Source organism: Mobula birostris, chromosome 7, assembly GCF_030028105.1.
Source record: "Mobula birostris isolate sMobBir1 chromosome 7, sMobBir1.hap1, whole genome shotgun sequence".
Taxonomy (NCBI): Eukaryota; Metazoa; Chordata; class Chondrichthyes; order Myliobatiformes; family Myliobatidae; genus Mobula; species Mobula birostris.
Genome location: NC_092376.1, coordinates 5254358 through 5270943, shown reverse-complemented (window position 1 = coordinate 5270943; position 16586 = coordinate 5254358). Strand labels below are relative to the sequence as shown.

Here is a 16586-nt window from a genome sequence, read left to right as displayed (position 1 = left end):
CAATGCACGGACAAGTGAGTGTAGTTAACCCTTTTGTTCAAGAGCCTGGTAGTTGAGGAGTAGTAACTGTTTTTAAACCTGGTAGTGCAAGTCCTGAGGCTCTTGTACCTTCTACCTGATGGCAGCAGTGAGAAGAGAGCATGGCTTGTGTGGTGGGGGTCCCTGATGATGGATGCTGCTTTCCTGCAACAGTATTTCATGTAGATGTGCTCAATGGTGGGGAGGGCTTTACCTGTGATGTACTGGGCCAAATCCACTACGTTTTGTAGGATTTTCCGATCGGTGGCATTGGTGTTCCCCTACCAGGCCGTGAAGCAGCCAGTCAACACACTCTCCACTATGGATCTATAGAATGTATAGCAGTTATATTTTTGCATATCTACATGAAACTAGTGCAAAAAGTGAACAAAATACTGGTGTCCATGGACTGTTCAGAAATCAGACGGCAGATGAGAAACTGTCCCTAAAAATTCGAGAGTATGTTCTCAGCTTTCACGATACCATAGTGACGTTCTCTGAGTGTAGCACACAACCCTCTGATTTTGTCAGTTGAGATTTATTCCCAAGTCAGAGATGGTTAACTCGATGAGACACACTTTTAAGGTTACTGGAGGAAAGTATAGGGGAATGCAGACATCCCACCCTGCAAAAACTCATTTCAGGGAGGTAGCACCATCAATTTGCGGGAGACTCCCTGGAGAGGTGGGATGTCTGCAATAGAGTAGCTCCTCAGCAGCTAGCCAGCTAGTTTAAATAACGTTAGCTATGCTAATGAACGAATGACACCTGTTAACTCACCTCAACATGTCTTTTACAGTCTTAACCCACCATGGGCAATAGAAAAGTCCCTGTTGCAAACAGTGCAGCGAGCAACACTGTCATTATTTTTGACCCCTATTAGGCAGGGGTACACTTTAGTGTAGTCTGGGGTGACGTACGTTTTATATTTTTTTGGAACACTCTGCAATGGCGCGCGCGCGCTCTCTCTCTCTCTCTCTCATGGTTGCTCGCGCATTCTCAAGTGCTCTCCCTTGCTCTCTCTCTTGCGCGCGCTCTCTCTCTCTCTCGTGGTCGCTCTCGCGCTCTCTCTTGCTTTTCTCTCACTCGCTCTCAAAAAAATTGATTTCCGTAATATTGTATATAATTTGCGGGCATCAGGGAGCCACTATTAATATGCGGGAGACTCCTGGAAGTTCCGGGAGAGGTGGGATGTCTGGGAATGTCAGAGGCAAGTTGTTTGTTTTTTTTTTACACAGAGTGGTGAGTGTGTGGAAAGCCCTGCCAGGGGTGATGGTGGAGGCAGATACATTAGGGACACTTATTATACTCTTAGATAGGCGCATGGATGATAGAAAAATGGAGGGTTATGTGGGAGGGAAGAGTTAGAAAGAGTACGTTAAAAGATCGGCACAACATCATGGGCCAAAGAGCCCGTACTGTGCTCATGTTTATGTTCTATATGTTGTATACAATTTTTATGGATTGCATTGTACTGTTGGGAAGTGGGAAGGAAGATTGATTCAAAGTTGGTTAATGTCATTTCCTGTTCACAAGTGTAAAGGAGAACAAAATAATCGTTACTCTGGATCCAATGCAGCACAAAAATACACACTAACATAAGGAGCACAACAATAAAAACACAATAAATACAAATATATAAGATAGCTTATATACACAGATTGATTGTACGTCCATAAAGTGACACTAGGTGCAGGAGTGTCTGTACATAAGGTGACTCTGACAGGAAATGATAAAGTAGTGGTGTTTGGGGGTGTGGAGGGGTGGGTTAGTGGGTGGAGGTGTTGATCAGCCTTACTGCTTGGGGAAAGTAACTGTTTTTGAGTCTGGTGGTCCTGGTGCGGACGCTATGTAGCCTCCTCCCTAATGGGAGAGGGACAAACAGTCCATGAGCAGGGTGGGTGGGATCCTTCATGATGTAACTGGCCCTTTTCTGACACCTTTTTTAAAATATCAGAGTAAGTTAAAAGGTAGGCAAAACATTGTGGGCCGAAGGGCCTGTACTGTGCTGTACACAAGGGAGACACCGAAACACAAATTTCCTACTGTTTTACCTTAGGATAACCTGGCCCCTCTAACTCTGTCTCTGTCAACCCAGGAAACTACGCTCAGTGACCACTTTATTAGGTACACCTGTACATCTGCTCATTAATGCAAATTTCTCATCGGCCAATCACGTGGCAGTAAATCAACGCATAAAAGCATGCAGACACGGTCAAGAGGCTCAGTTGTTGTTCAGAGCAAACATCAGAATGGGGAAGAAATGTGATCTAACTGACTTTGACCACTGAATGATTGTTGGTGCCAGATGGGGTGGTCTGAGTACCTCAGAAACTGCTGATCTCCTGGGATTTTCACACACAACAATCCCTAGAGTTTACAGAGAATTATGAGAAAAATAAAATCCAATGACCGGACAAAAAATGCCTTGTTAATGAAAGGTCAGAGGGGAATGGCCAGACTGTTTCACACCGACAAGAAGGCAACAGGAACTAAAGTAACTATGTGTTACAACAGTGGTGTGCCAAAGAGCATCTCTAAATGCACAACATGTCAAACCTTGAAGTGGTCGGGCCACGGCAGCAAAAGACCATCAATCATACACTCAGTGGCTATCTTATTAGGTACGGTAGGTGCATAATAACGTGGCCACTGAGTGAATGCTATGTACACATGACAGGTAGAAAAGAGGAATTAAAAATGAAATGTTTGCTGACTGTTTTTAACCAACCTGGGTTCTCAGAATCAGGTTTAATATTGCCGGCATACAACGTGAAATTTGTTAACTTTACAGCAGCTGTACAATTCAATAAATATGAAAATAAAAGACTGAATTGCAGTACATTTGTAGAAGTTTTCGAGTTTCTTAGTTGAGAAACCAAATCTTTTCAAACTCCCGCTGAAATAAAGCCGCTGTCTCGCCTTCTTTATTTTTAAAATTAAGCCGAACTGTATGCATTGTAAATATCTGTTTTGCATGGACTGGAGTAGTCATACTCATACTTTATTGATCCCGAGAGAAATTGATTTTCCTTACAGTTGTCCCAACCAAGAATAGTGTATAGATATAGCAATATAGAACCATAAATAATTAAATAATAATATGTAAATTATCCCAGGAAATAAGTCCAGGACCAGCCTATTGGCTCAGGGTGTCTGACCCTCCAAGGAAGGAGTTGTAAAGTTTGATGGCCACAGGCAGGAATGACTTCCTATGACGCTCTGTGTTGCATCTCGGTGGAATGAGTCTCTGGCTGAATGTATTCCTGTGCCCAACCAGTACATTATGTAGTGGATGGGAGACATTGTCCAAGATGGCGTGCAACTTGGACAGCATCCTCTTTTCAGACACCACCGTCAGAGAGTAGCACCACAAACTCATTGTCTTGAGCAATGGCAATAAAGTTCTATTCTATGCCTGTTCAAGCAGACAAAGTCAGCTCCGGTGGATTGGATGGATGAGGTCTACATGAGATCCCATGGCCAGGAAGGTGGTTCTGCAACGCTCCGTGGAGAATGAAGGGCTTGACGAGGCACAGGAGACATCATGGTCATCCACTGCAACCAAGGAAGACCCCAGTTTGTGACAACTACTCGTACCAATGGAACCAGACTTCCAAGGCTGAGAGAGTGGCACTGCCCCAGTGCAATGACTTTTCCACTTTACGAACTCTCCCGCACAGGTTTAATTGATTGACTAGATTCATCACTGTCAGATACAACGGAGCAATGAATCAGTGAGATAGTACCAGGCAAAGCCTCGTGAGGATCATCACCTTGTCACGTTGACAGGCTTGTGAATTCCTGGGATCCCGAGAGCGATGCCATCTGGCACTTAGCTCCCGATAGGTCACCCATGACAGTGAAATGAAGGGGGAGGTCACAGACAAAGAGCGATCCAACCAAGACCTCACTGGTGGAGATGGCAGAGGAAGGCTGTAGCAGGGCACGAGCCTACAAAGTACCCAGGACATCTTCAGGGAGCGGTGTGTCAGAAAGGCAGCGTCCATTATTAAGGACCTCCAGCACCCAGGGCATGCCCTTTTCTCACTGTTACCGTCAAGTAGGAGGTACAGAAGCCTGAAGGCACACACTCAACGATTCAGCTTCTTCCCCTCTGCCATCCAGTTCCTAAATGGACATTGAATCTTAGGACACTACCTCACTTTTTTTAAACATATACAGTATTTCTGTTTATGCACATTTTTTAATCTATTCAATATACGTGATTGATTTACTTGTTTATTTTTCATTACTGTTTTTTTTCTCTGCTAGATTACGTATTGCATTGAACTGCTGCTGCTAAGTTAACAAATTTCACGTCACATGCCGGTGATAATAAACCTGATTCTGATTCTGAAGTGTCCTCAGTCATCTTGAATTCCATGTCATGGTCCCTGACACCGATCTGTCAAGGACCGTGTGGTGACTACCCGTGCATCAGCCTCTCCACGTTAAACAACATTACACACGGGTGTCCTCCATTATTTCAACAACCCCTTAGGGGAACATCATACTCGATTTGAGCGATCACACGACAATGGCCAGGGAAGAACGATAACGGAATGCAGAATAAAGTGTTATACGTAGTCACTGGGAAACTGCACTGCACATAGATAGTAAGGTACAAAGACTGACTGTCTATCTTATCTACATATCTCATAGTTTTATAAACTTTTATCAGCTTTCTCCTCCGCCTCCAAAAACTTCAGAGAAAACCATCTGAGTTTCCCCGGCCTTTCGAGAGGACTACAGTACAACAAAAGCAAGTATCTAATGTTGAGACTTTATAAAGCACTGGTGAGGTCTCACTTGCAGTATCGTGAGAAGCTTTGGGTCCCTTATCTTAGAAAGAATGTGCTGACATTAGAGGGGGTTCCTGGGAATGAAAGGGTTAACACACAAGGAACGTTTGGTGGCTCCGAGCCTGAACTCGCTGGAGTTCAGAAGAATTGAAACCTATCAAATATTGAAAGGCCTAAACAGAGTGGATATGGAGAGGATGCTTTCAATAGTGGGGGAGTCTAGGACCAGAGGGCACAGCTTCAGAATAAGAGGATGTCCATTTAGAACGGAGATGAGGAGGAATTTCTTTAGCCAGGGGACGGTGAATCTGTGGAATTCATTATCACAGATGGCTGTGGAGGCCAAGTCATCGTGTATATTTAAAGCGGAGATTGATAGGTTCTTTATGTCAGGGCATCAAAGGTTAAAGGGAGAAGACGGAAGAATGGGGACGAGAGGGATAATAAATCAGCCATGATGGAATGGTGGAGCAGACTCGATGGGTCGAGGGGCCAAATTCTGCCCCTGTGTCATACGATCTCTCCTTACAGCTGAAACTCGACATTATTCGTTTCAGTGAGATCACAACGTAGAGAGGAAAGGCTTTTCACCTGTGCCCCGGCAAGAACAACTATCTCCCACCTCCCCTGTCCCACCTCACCCCCAGTGTGAAAGCAGGGAGATATTAAACCAATAATTTGCATTTAAATAGCGCCACACTTCCCGAACTCTTCGAGAGAGTGCCAGCATTAGAAAACAGAAACGATTCAGAGCCGCGTTATCAGTAAAACGTTCCTCACCACCAGCCACATCCTGAGAAACAAACTTTTAAAGTATATACATTTGTATATTGATGTGCAAAGTGAAATTAAAATGAATAATTTATTACCTCAATGCTTCTCTCTCCTCGGATCCTATCTGCTTTACTCAGTTTCTTTCCCCCTCAAATATTTCTGATTTTGTGAAAATGGATCAGTACAGGTCGTTCAGTCCCAAATGTATCTGCCTCTACCACCACGCCTGGCAGTGCTTTCCACAAACCCACCACTGTGTGTGTAAAAAACCTCACCTCCAACATCCCTCCTATACCTACCTCCAATCACCTTAACATTATTTCCCCTCGGATTAAAACTCTCCCGGGAGGGGGGAGAAGATGGCGGCGCGATGACAGCACGCGCGGCCACTTCGGTGATGAGTATCTGTTATTTGTCAAGTAGGGGACCATGCACAATTCTGATTTGATGGAGACAGACTTGAGAGCACAGCGGAACATCTGGAAAACTTCTGAAATGACTGCTTTGCTACTGTGTGGTAACCGGAATCTCCAGAGCTGAAGGCCCCGAAATCCTCAGCTTTGCATGTTTCAGCGGCCGGGGAGAGGTCGAAGGCGCTCGGGAGGCTGTATTGGAGAGGCTGTTCGGAAGTTCAGAGTTTTCGGACAGATGGACTTAGTGTCGGCTGCTTCCAAGGTATCGGCAAGTTGACGGTGCCTGGAGGTATATGGCAGGGAGTTTCTGCCTTTTGCCGCTGCTATCGGGGACTCGGGACTTTGAGAACTTTTTTTTACTGTGCCTATAGTCTGTTCTTTATCAAATTATGGTATTGCTTTGCACTGCTGTAACTATATGTTATAATTATGTGGTTTTGTCAGTGTTAGTCTTTGGTCTGTCTTATTTTCTGTGATATCACGCCGGAGAAACGCTGTATCATTTCTTAATGCATGTATGCATTTCTAAATGACAATAAAAGAGGACTGAGTGTCCTCATAATCTAATTATCCTGGGAAAATGACTCTGACTGTCCACTGGATCCATGCCTCTTATCATCTTGTACACCTCTGTCAAGTCCCCCCTCATCCTCCTTCGCTCCAAAGAGAAAAGCTTGAGCTCACTCGGTCATTTTTATGGGAAGTTTGTTTGATGTACTGTCCATATTCATCTGGCTGAGTTTGTTTGGATTGATTTATCATTGTACATGGAACAGTGAAAAACACAGGGCAGGGACACGTCCTTCACCCGCGATGGACTACACTAGGAATCAAACTGATCCTCAGTTATAGGAAGAGGTTGGCCTTTATTCCTTGGAACGAAGGAGAATGAGGGGTGACCTTAACGAAATGAGTAAGATTAGAAACATAGAAAATAGGTGCAGGAGTAGGCCATTCGGCCCTTCGAGCCTGCACCGCCATTCAGTACGATCATGGCTGATCATGCAACTCAGAACCCTGTACCTGCCTTCCCTCCATACCCCCTAATCCCTTTACCCACAAGGGCCATATCTAACTCCCTTTTAAATATAGCCAATGAACTGGCTTCAACTGTTTCCTGCAGCAGAGAATTCCACAGATTCACCACTCTCTGTGTGAAGAAGTTTTTCCTCATCTCGGTCCTAAAAGGTTTCCCCTTTATCCTCAAGTTGTGACCCCTCATTCTGGACTTCCCCAACATCGGGAACAATCTTCCTGCATCTAGCCTGTCCAATCCCTTTAGGATTTTATACATTTCAATAAGATCCCCCCTCAATCTTCTAAATTCCAACGAGTATAAGCCTAGCCAATCCAGTCTTTCATCATATGAAAGTCCTCCCAACCCAGGAATCAATCTGGTGAACCTTCTTTGTACTCCCTCTATGGCAAGAATGTCTTTCCTCTTATGAGTCATAAGGTTCAAAGTTCAAAGTTCAGAGATTCATTTCCTTGCGGGCATACACAGTAAATCCTGGAAGGTAGGTCAATAAGTTGGGGGAACAGATCAACGACAGGGAGAGTGAAGTTATCTCTGTGTAAAAGACCTAACCTCTGACATTCCCCCCCATACTTACCACCAATCACCTTAACATTGTATTAGCTATTTCCGCCCTAGGAAAAAGTCTCTGGCTGTCCACTATCTATGCCTCTTATCATTTTGTACAGCTCTATCACCTCTCATCCTCCACTCCAGAGAGAAAAGCCCTGGCTCGCTCAACCTATCCTCATAAGACATACTCTCTAATCCAGGCAGCATCCTGGTGAATCTCCTCTGCACCCTCTCTAAAGCTTCCACATCCTTCCTACAATGAGGCTTCCAGAACTGAACACAGTGTGGTCTAACCAGGGTTTTATACAGCTGCAACATTACCTTGTGGCCTCTTGAACTCAGTCCCCTGAAGGGCAGCCCACGAGCGTCGCCACACACTCTGGTGCCCACATGGGAGGCCCACCACGTTCAGCCTCAGGACCCACACCACCAAGCTCAGGAACAGTTATTACCCCTCAACCATCAGCTCTCACACCACCAGGTTCAGGAACAGCTATTACCCCTCAACCATCAGGTCCCACACCACCAGGTTCAGGAACAGTTATTACCCTCAACTATCAGGTCCCACACCACCAGGTTCAGGAACAGTTATTACCCCTCAATCATCAGGTCCCACACCACCAGGTTCAGGAACAGTTATTACCCCTCAACCATCAGGTCCCACACCACCAGGTTCAGGAACAGTTCTTACCCCTCAACCATCAGGTCCCACACCACCAGACTCAGGAACAGTTATTACTCCTCAACCATCAGGTCCCACACCACCATGGTCAGAAATAGTTATTACCCCTCAACCATCAGGCTCCTGAATCAAAAGGATAACATCACTCAACTTCACTCACTGCAACACTGAACTGTTCCCACAACCTACGAATTCACTTTCACAGACTCTTCATCTCATGTTCTCAATATTTGTTTCTTTTTTCTTTTTGTATTTGCAGTTTGTTGTCTTTTGCACTCTGGTTGAATGCCCAAGTTGGAGTGGTCTTTCATTGATTCTGTTATGGTTATTACTCTATTATGGATTTATTGAGTATGCCCACAATAAAATGGATCTCGGGGTTGTATACGGTGATATTTATGGTATACATATATCATGGTAGTGTAGTGATTAGCACCAGCGACCCGGGTTCAAATCCCATCACTGCCTGTATGGAGCTTGTATGCTCTCCCCGTGACTGTGGGTTTCCTCCGGGTGCTCTGATTTCCTCCCACAGCCCAAAGATGTACTGGTTGGTCAGTTAATTGGTCATTGTAAAATGTTCCGTGATTAGGCTGGGGTTAAATCGGGGGTTGCTGGGTACTGTGGCTCAACAGGGCCGGATGTACCGTATCTCAATGAATAAACAATAAATACCTGTTCACTGATAAGTCAAACCCTTCCTTTCTACACTGACCATAACCCGCCATTTTTCTAAGTGCCACTATAGGAAGAGTGTGGAGGCTTTCCAAAAGGAGTGGAAGAGATCTACCGGCATGCTGCCTGGATTAGACTACATGAGCTACAACAGCATTACAGAACAATACAGCCCCTTCGGCCCACAATGTTGTGCTGACCCTTTAACCTACTCCAGGATCAATCTAACCCTTCCCTCCCACATAGCCCTCTATTTTTCTATCATCCACGTGCTTATCTAAGGGTCTCTTAACTGTTCCTAATGGATGTCTCCACCACCACCCCTGGCAGGGCATTCGAGGCACTCATCACTCTCTGCAAAAAGCACTTCCCTCGGACATTACTCCATATACTGCAGTCACACAAGTCTCCAAAACTTCCCCTTCAACTTTCCTATCAATCTATTCACTTATTGTCTAAAGATATTGTGTGATTTTTATCATCTCACATAAAAGTTGCTGGTGAACGCAATAGGCCAGGCAGCAGCTCTAGGAAGAGGTACAGTCGACGTTTCGGGCCGAGACCCTTCGTCAGGACTCGGCCTGAAACGTCGACTGTACCTCTTCCTAGAGATGCTGCCTGGCCTGCTGCGTTCACCGGCAACTTTTATGTGTGTTGCTTGAAATTCCAGCATCTGCAGGTTTCCTCATGTTTGGTTTTTATCATAATTGTACCGAGATACAGTGAAAAGATTATCTTGCAAACTGTTCGTACAGATCAGATCATTACACAGTCCCCTGTTAAATCAATAACAATGCAGAATAAAGTGTGACAGTTACACAGAAAGTGTAATATAAGTAGATGATAAATTGCAAGATCGTAACAAGGTAGATTGTGAGACCAAGAGCCCATCTTATCATACAAGAGCCAATAACAGTGGGGTAGAAGCCAGCCTCGAGCCTGGTGGGATGTGCTTTCAGGCTTCTGAATCTTCTGCCTGATGGGGGGGCGGCGAAGAAGAGAATGTCCGGGAATGTCTTTGATTACGCTGACTGCTTGACCAAGGCAGAGAGAAGTGTGGACATAGTCCATGGAAGGGAGGCTGGTTTCTGTGATGTGCTGAGCTGTCTCCACGACCCTCTGCGGTTTCTCGTGGTCACGAGCCGAGCAGATGCCGTGCCAGGCTGTGATGCATCTGGGTAGGTGTGTTCTACGGTGGCAGTGAGACGGGTGACAGGAAGGGGTGGGGGGTGCGGCTGGCATAGACAATCCCCGGCAGAAAGCACGGTACTGCCAGACCACTGGTCAGTTTCACCTGACCCACTGACCATCTCAGAAGCAGGTGTGGTATTTAGCCAAGCCTGTCCCACCGGCCAGTGAGATCTCAGCCTCAACTGCACTCTCCTGCCTCTTCCGCATCGCTTCCCAGAATTCACCGCACATGGGATCCTTCTCCGGTCTGAAATGGACAACCCCCACCCTGAAACCAGGACCAGAGCACAGGCCGACCTTCACGTATCCGGCACCATTGGGACCTGACGAGTGCCGGATTAGTGAAAACGCTGAATTCCAGGAGGATCACGTTAAGCATAATCAGTGCCGGGTTATCGAAGCAACCCAATTATAGGTAGTCGGATTAGTGAAGGTCGACCTGTACCAGATATCAGTAGCAAGGGAGACACCTTCCCTGGCACCACCTGTCAAAGTCCCTCATGTACATTGAACAAGCTCACCTCTCATTCTTTAAACCATAACACATCAGAGCAGAATTGGGCCATTTGGCCCATCGATTCTGCTCCACCATTCCATCGTGGCTGATTTATTCTCCCTCTCAACCCCATTCCCCTGTCTTCTCCCCATAACCTTTGAGAGCCTGACTAATCAAGAAACTATCAACCTCCACTTTAAATATACCCAATGACTTGGCCTCCACAGCCGTCTGTGATGAGCATTCCTACATATCCGCCATCTTCTGGCAAAAGAAATTTCTCCTCATCTCTGTTCTAAAGGGATGTCCTTCTATTCTGAGGCTGTGCCCTCTGGTCCCAGACTCCCCCACTATTGGGAACATCCTCTCCATGTCCACTTGATCTAGGCCTTGCAATATTCGATAGGTTTCAATGGGATCCCCCCGCTCATTCATAGTCATAATCATACTTTATTGATCCCGGTGGAAATTGGTTTTCGTTACAGTTGCACCATAAATAATAAATAGTAATAAAACCATAAATAATTAAATAGTAATATGTAAATTATGCCAGGAAATAAGTCCAGGACCAGCCTATTGGCTCAGGATGTCTGACCCTCCAAGGGAGGAGTTGTAAAGTTTGATGGCCACAGGCAGGAATGACTTCCTATGACGCTCTGTGTTGCATCTCGGTGGAATGAGTCTCTGGCTGAATGTACTCCTGTGCCCACCCAGTACATTATGTAGTGGATGGGAGACATTGTCCAAGATGGCATGCAACTTGGACAGCATCCTCTTTTCAGACAGCACCGTCAGAGAGTCCAGTTCCATCCCCACAACATCACTGGCCTTACAAATGAGTCTGTTGATTCTGTTGGTGTCTGCTACCCTCAGCCTGCTGCCCCAGCACACAACAGCAAACATGATCGCACTGGCCACCACAGACTCGTAGAACATCCTCAGCATCGTCCGACAGATGTTAAAGGACCTCTTCTCAGCTCCAGCGAGTACAGGCCCAGAGCCATCAAACACTCCTCAAATGTTCCCAGGATCATTCTCATAAACCTCCTCTGGGGATTCTCCCAAATGCCAACACATCCTAAAAGCCCCAGAAAGTTGTGAACTCAGCCAGCACCATCATAGGCACTGGCCTCACCAGCATCGAGGACATCTTCAATAGGTGATGCCTCAAAAAGGCAGCATCCATCATTAAGAACCCTCATCAGGGAGGAGGTACAGGAGCCTGGAGACACACACTCATCATTTCAGGAACAGCTTCTTTCTCCCTGCCATCAAATATCTGAACAGACAATAAATCGGTGACCACTACTTCACTATGCTTTTCTGCTCCCATCTTGCACTACTTAACCTTTTAATACATTTATTACTGTAATTTATAGTTCATTGTTTCTTAAAATCCCTTTCACTCTCCCACACTCACAAACATACACACCATCTACATCACTAGTTACGAACACACAGTCTGTCACTAGTTACACACACATTGTCTGTCACTAGTTACACACACACACTGTCACTAGTTACACTCACACACCACCTGTCACTAGTTACACACAGTCTCTGTTCACCGGTTACACACACACACACAGAGTCTCTATCACTAGTTACACACAGTCTCTGTTCACCGGTTACACACACACACACAGAGTCTCTATCACTAGTTACACACAGTCTCTGTTCACCGGTTACACACACACACACCACCTGTCACTAGTTACACACAGTCTCTGTTCACCGGTTACACACACACACACCACCTGTCACTAGTTACACACAGTCTCTGTTCACCGGTTACACACACACACAGAGTCTCTATCACTAGTTACACACAGTCTCTGTTCACCGGTTACACACACACACAGAGTCTCTATCACTAGTTACACACAGTCTCTGTCACTGGTGACGCTCACACACACACCATCTGTGTCACCGGTTACACACACACACACACACACACACACACGAAAAGATGGACACACACATTTAAAAATAATTATTGTATCAAGTAGTCTAACAGCGTAGAATAAACGATTCCTCACTGACAAGTACTCCTGACGGGTGCTGGGAAGGATAGTGGGATATTTTGATGGGGAGCAAGGGCTGGTGAAATCCACTCTCCATATTGACACATACTGAAAGTGTTTAGAGGGAGCCTCTTTAAAACAAGCACTGCCAAACAAATCATGTCTTGGAGAAAAGTTCATTTAAATGGTACTGTGAGGAAGGAGGTACAGGAGCCTCAGGACCCACACCACCAGGTTCAGAAACAGTTATTACCCCTCAACCATCAGGCTCTTGAACCAGAGGGAATAATTTCACCCTCCTCAACACTGAACTGTTCCCACAACCTATGGATTCACTTTCAAGAATTATTCATCTCATCTTCTGGATATTGATTGCTCATTTATTTATTATTATATTCTCTGTTTGTATTTGCAATGTTTGTTGTTTTTTAGTTGTCTTTCTTTGTATTTACTGTGAATGCCACTAGAAAATGAATCTCAGGGATTTATATTGTGGCATATGTACTTTGGTAACAAACTTACTTTGAACTTGTTGAGAAATCCATTTTGCCCTTTGCAATCTTTCAAATCAACATACTCTCAGAGGCTAGATCGAGCACCAACCTGCGCTCAAATAACAGCTCAGAATAACACTTTGCTAACCAGGGTTTCCTTAAACAGAACCCCAGAAGACTATGAGACATGAGAGCAGATTCAGGCCATGAGACCCATTGAGAATCCTCAGCCATTCCATCACGTCTGATTTATTATCCCCCTCAACCGCATTCTCCTGCCTTCTGCCCTTAACCTTGCAAATGGTGAAAGGCCTTGACGGAGTGGATGCGGGGAGGATGTTTCCTGTGGTGGGGAGAGTCTAAGACCAGAGGACACAGCCTCAGAATTGAGGGCGTCCTTTTCAAATGGAGAAGAGGAGGAATTTCTTTAGCCAGAGGGTGGTGAATCTGTGGAATTAATTACCACAGGCAGCTGTGGAGGTCAAGTCTTTACGTACATTCAAAGCAGAGGTTGATAGATTCCTGATTTGTCAGGGAACGAAGGAATATGTGGGAAAGGTAAGAAACTGGGGCTATGATGAAATGGCGACACAGACTCAATGGGCCAAATGGCCAAATTCTACTCTAATATCTTATAGTCTAATGGTAACCTCTGATGCCTGACTAATCAAGAACCTATCAAACTCCACCTATACTGGCCCACAGCCATCAAACACTCAACATACATTAATCCTTTCATTCCCAGATTCATTCTCATGAACCTCCTTTGGACTCTCTCCAATGCCAGCACATCTTTTCTTAGATACGTGGCCAAAACTGCTTACAATACTCCAAGCAACACACACACAGAATGCTGGAGGAACTCAGTAGGCCGGGCAGTGGCTATGGGAAAAGAGCACAGTCGACGTTTCAAGCTGAAACCCTCCGGCAGGACTTGACATTTCAGCCCAAAATGTTGACTGTACTGTTTTCCATAGATGCTGCTTGGCTGCTGCGTTCCTCCAGCATTTTGTGTATGTTGCTTGAATTTCCAGCATCTGCAGATTTTCTCTTGTTTACAATACTCCGAGTGTGCCTTATAAAGCCTCAGCAGTACATCCCTGCTTTTGTATTCTCGTCCTCTCGAAATGAATGCAAACATTGCATTTGCCTTCCTCACCACCGACTCAACCTGCAAATTAACCTTTAGGGAATCCTGCACAAGGACTCCCAAGTCCCTTGGCACCTCTGATTTTTGAATTTTCTCCCCATTCAGAAAATAGTCCACATCCTTGACCCTCCTGCCAAAGTGCATGGTCGTACACTTCCTTACATTACATTCCATCTGCCACTTCTTTGCCCATTCTGCCAGTCTAAGGCCTTTTGTAGCCTCTCTGTTTCGTCAACATTACCTGCCCCTCCACCCGCAAAGCCATCAATTCCATCATCTAAGTCATTGACATATAACATAAGAATCAGTGGTTCCAACACAGATCCCTGTGGAACATCACTAGTCACCGGCAGCCAACCAGAAAAGTCTCCCTTTATTCCCACTCTTTGCCTCCTGCCAATCAGCCACTGCTTTATCCATGCTAGAATCTTCCCTGTAATACCATGGGCTTGTAACTTGTAAAGCAGCCTCATGTGGCACCTTGTCAAAGGCCTTCTGAAAATCCTAGTATACAACATCTTTTGTCTATCCTACCTGTTATTTCCTCAAATAATTCCAACAGATCTGTCAGGCAAGATTTTCCCTTGAGGAAACCATGTTGACTTTGGCCTACTTTATCATGTGCCTCCAAGTACCAGGAAATCTCATCCTTAGTAATCAACTCCAGCACCTTCCTGGTCACTGAGGTCAGGCTAATTGGCCTATGATTTCCTTTCTTCTGCCTCTCTACCTTCTTGAAGGGTGGAGTGACATTTGCAATTTTTCAGTCTTCCAGAACGATTCCAGAATCTAGTGATTTTTGAAAAATCATTACTAATGCCTCCATAATCTCCTCAGCCACCCCTTTCAGAGTCCTGGGGTGTCGTCAATCTGGTCCAGGTGACTGATCTTTCAGTTTCCCAGGCAGCTTTTCCTTCGTAATAGAACAACACTCACTTGTGCCCACTGACATCCTCGCTTTTCTAGCATTCTCACTGTGGAAAGTGGGTGAAACCCGGTGAAGTGTCTCATTGTTAGCTTCAGCCGTGCTCGGACCCGGCACGAAACGCGTGTGCCCGAGCGATTTTAAATTAAAGCGTTACGGGAAAGTTTCTAACCTCGTTTAGTCCGCTCCTGGTCCCAATCACTTCAGCCGCCCCTCTGCGAATGCCCCCGGCTGGTGGAACTGACGAGTAGTTGCTGAATAACTTGTGGGGGAGGGAGGGGGCGTGTGTTAGTCCGGCTTCTTGTAACGAGCAAAGTTTAGGTTAAAACTATTACCGTGCTCTCGCTCTGTCTGCCTGCCTCTCTCACCGCAAGCTCCCTCGATTCAGGAGCACGTGACCAGGGTGCACTCGGACCGGCTTTCGGCTAGTTTCGGCTCTTTCCGGAGTTTGGGATTGGTGTCCGAACTGCAGAGAGGGGCGGGCAGGCGAACGGAGCGCGGAATCTCTTTCGACAGCCAATTCTCACAGAGATCGGAACATTAAGAAACTGTTATCTAGGATATAAAAAAACACTCCACAGGTCAAACTCAGGTAAAGTTATTATCAAAGTATACATATGTCACCACTCACAACCCTGAGATCTATTTTCTTGCGGGCATTCACAGTAAGTACAAAGAAACAAAATAGAATCAATGAAAAACCGCTCACAAAATCGACAACCAAGAGACAACAAACGCGAGAAAACCTGCGGATGACACACTCAAAATGTTGGAGGAACTCAACAGGCCAGGCAGCAATCTGTGGAAAAGAGTAAACTGTCAGGCCGAGACTAACTGGAAAAGTAGATGAGAAGTCAAGGTAAGAATGTGGGGGGTGGGGGGGAGTACAAGGTGGCAGGTGAAACTGGAAGGGGCAAGGGGTGAAGTAAAGAGCTGGGAAGTTGACTGGTGAAAGAGATACAGCGCTGAAGAATGGGGAAACTGGTAGGAGGTTTGCGGATGATGGAGCCTTTGGAAAAGAGGCAGGAACATGGAGCATATAATCAGGAAACTACAAGGAGCAATTGATGAAGTGGTGGAGTGGAGTTATGACTGGGGATGCATATTTTCAGTAGAAAAAACTCAAACTGTATTTTTCACCCGGAAAAGAATTGAGGTAGGGAAGAAGTTAAGGACGTATGGGATTGAATTGGAAAGGATTGGGTCATTTAAATTTCTGGGAGTTATATTTGATTCTCGATTAACATGGGTAGACCATATCAGGAAAGTTGAGGAGAAATGTAAAAAAGTAATAAATGTGATTAGATGTTTGACTGGTAGGGAATGGGGAGCAAGTTGTTCAGCGTTGAAG

At 45.5% G+C, this 16586-nt stretch overlaps 1 protein-coding gene across 3 annotated transcripts in view; it reads right to left on the bottom strand.

The window, feature by feature from the left end:
• The window catches only part of LOC140199979 (arf-GAP with Rho-GAP domain, ANK repeat and PH domain-containing protein 1-like), a 290953-nt gene extending 275343 nt beyond the window's left edge, over positions 1–15610 (bottom strand). For all 3 annotated transcript variants that reach the window (XM_072262527.1, XM_072262524.1, XM_072262526.1), the window contains exon 1: positions 15408–15610. The gene's annotated coding sequence lies outside the window, so the exon portion shown is untranslated. The remainder of the gene's footprint in view (positions 1–15407) is intronic.
• Between the last annotated feature and the right edge of the window lie 976 nt (positions 15611–16586).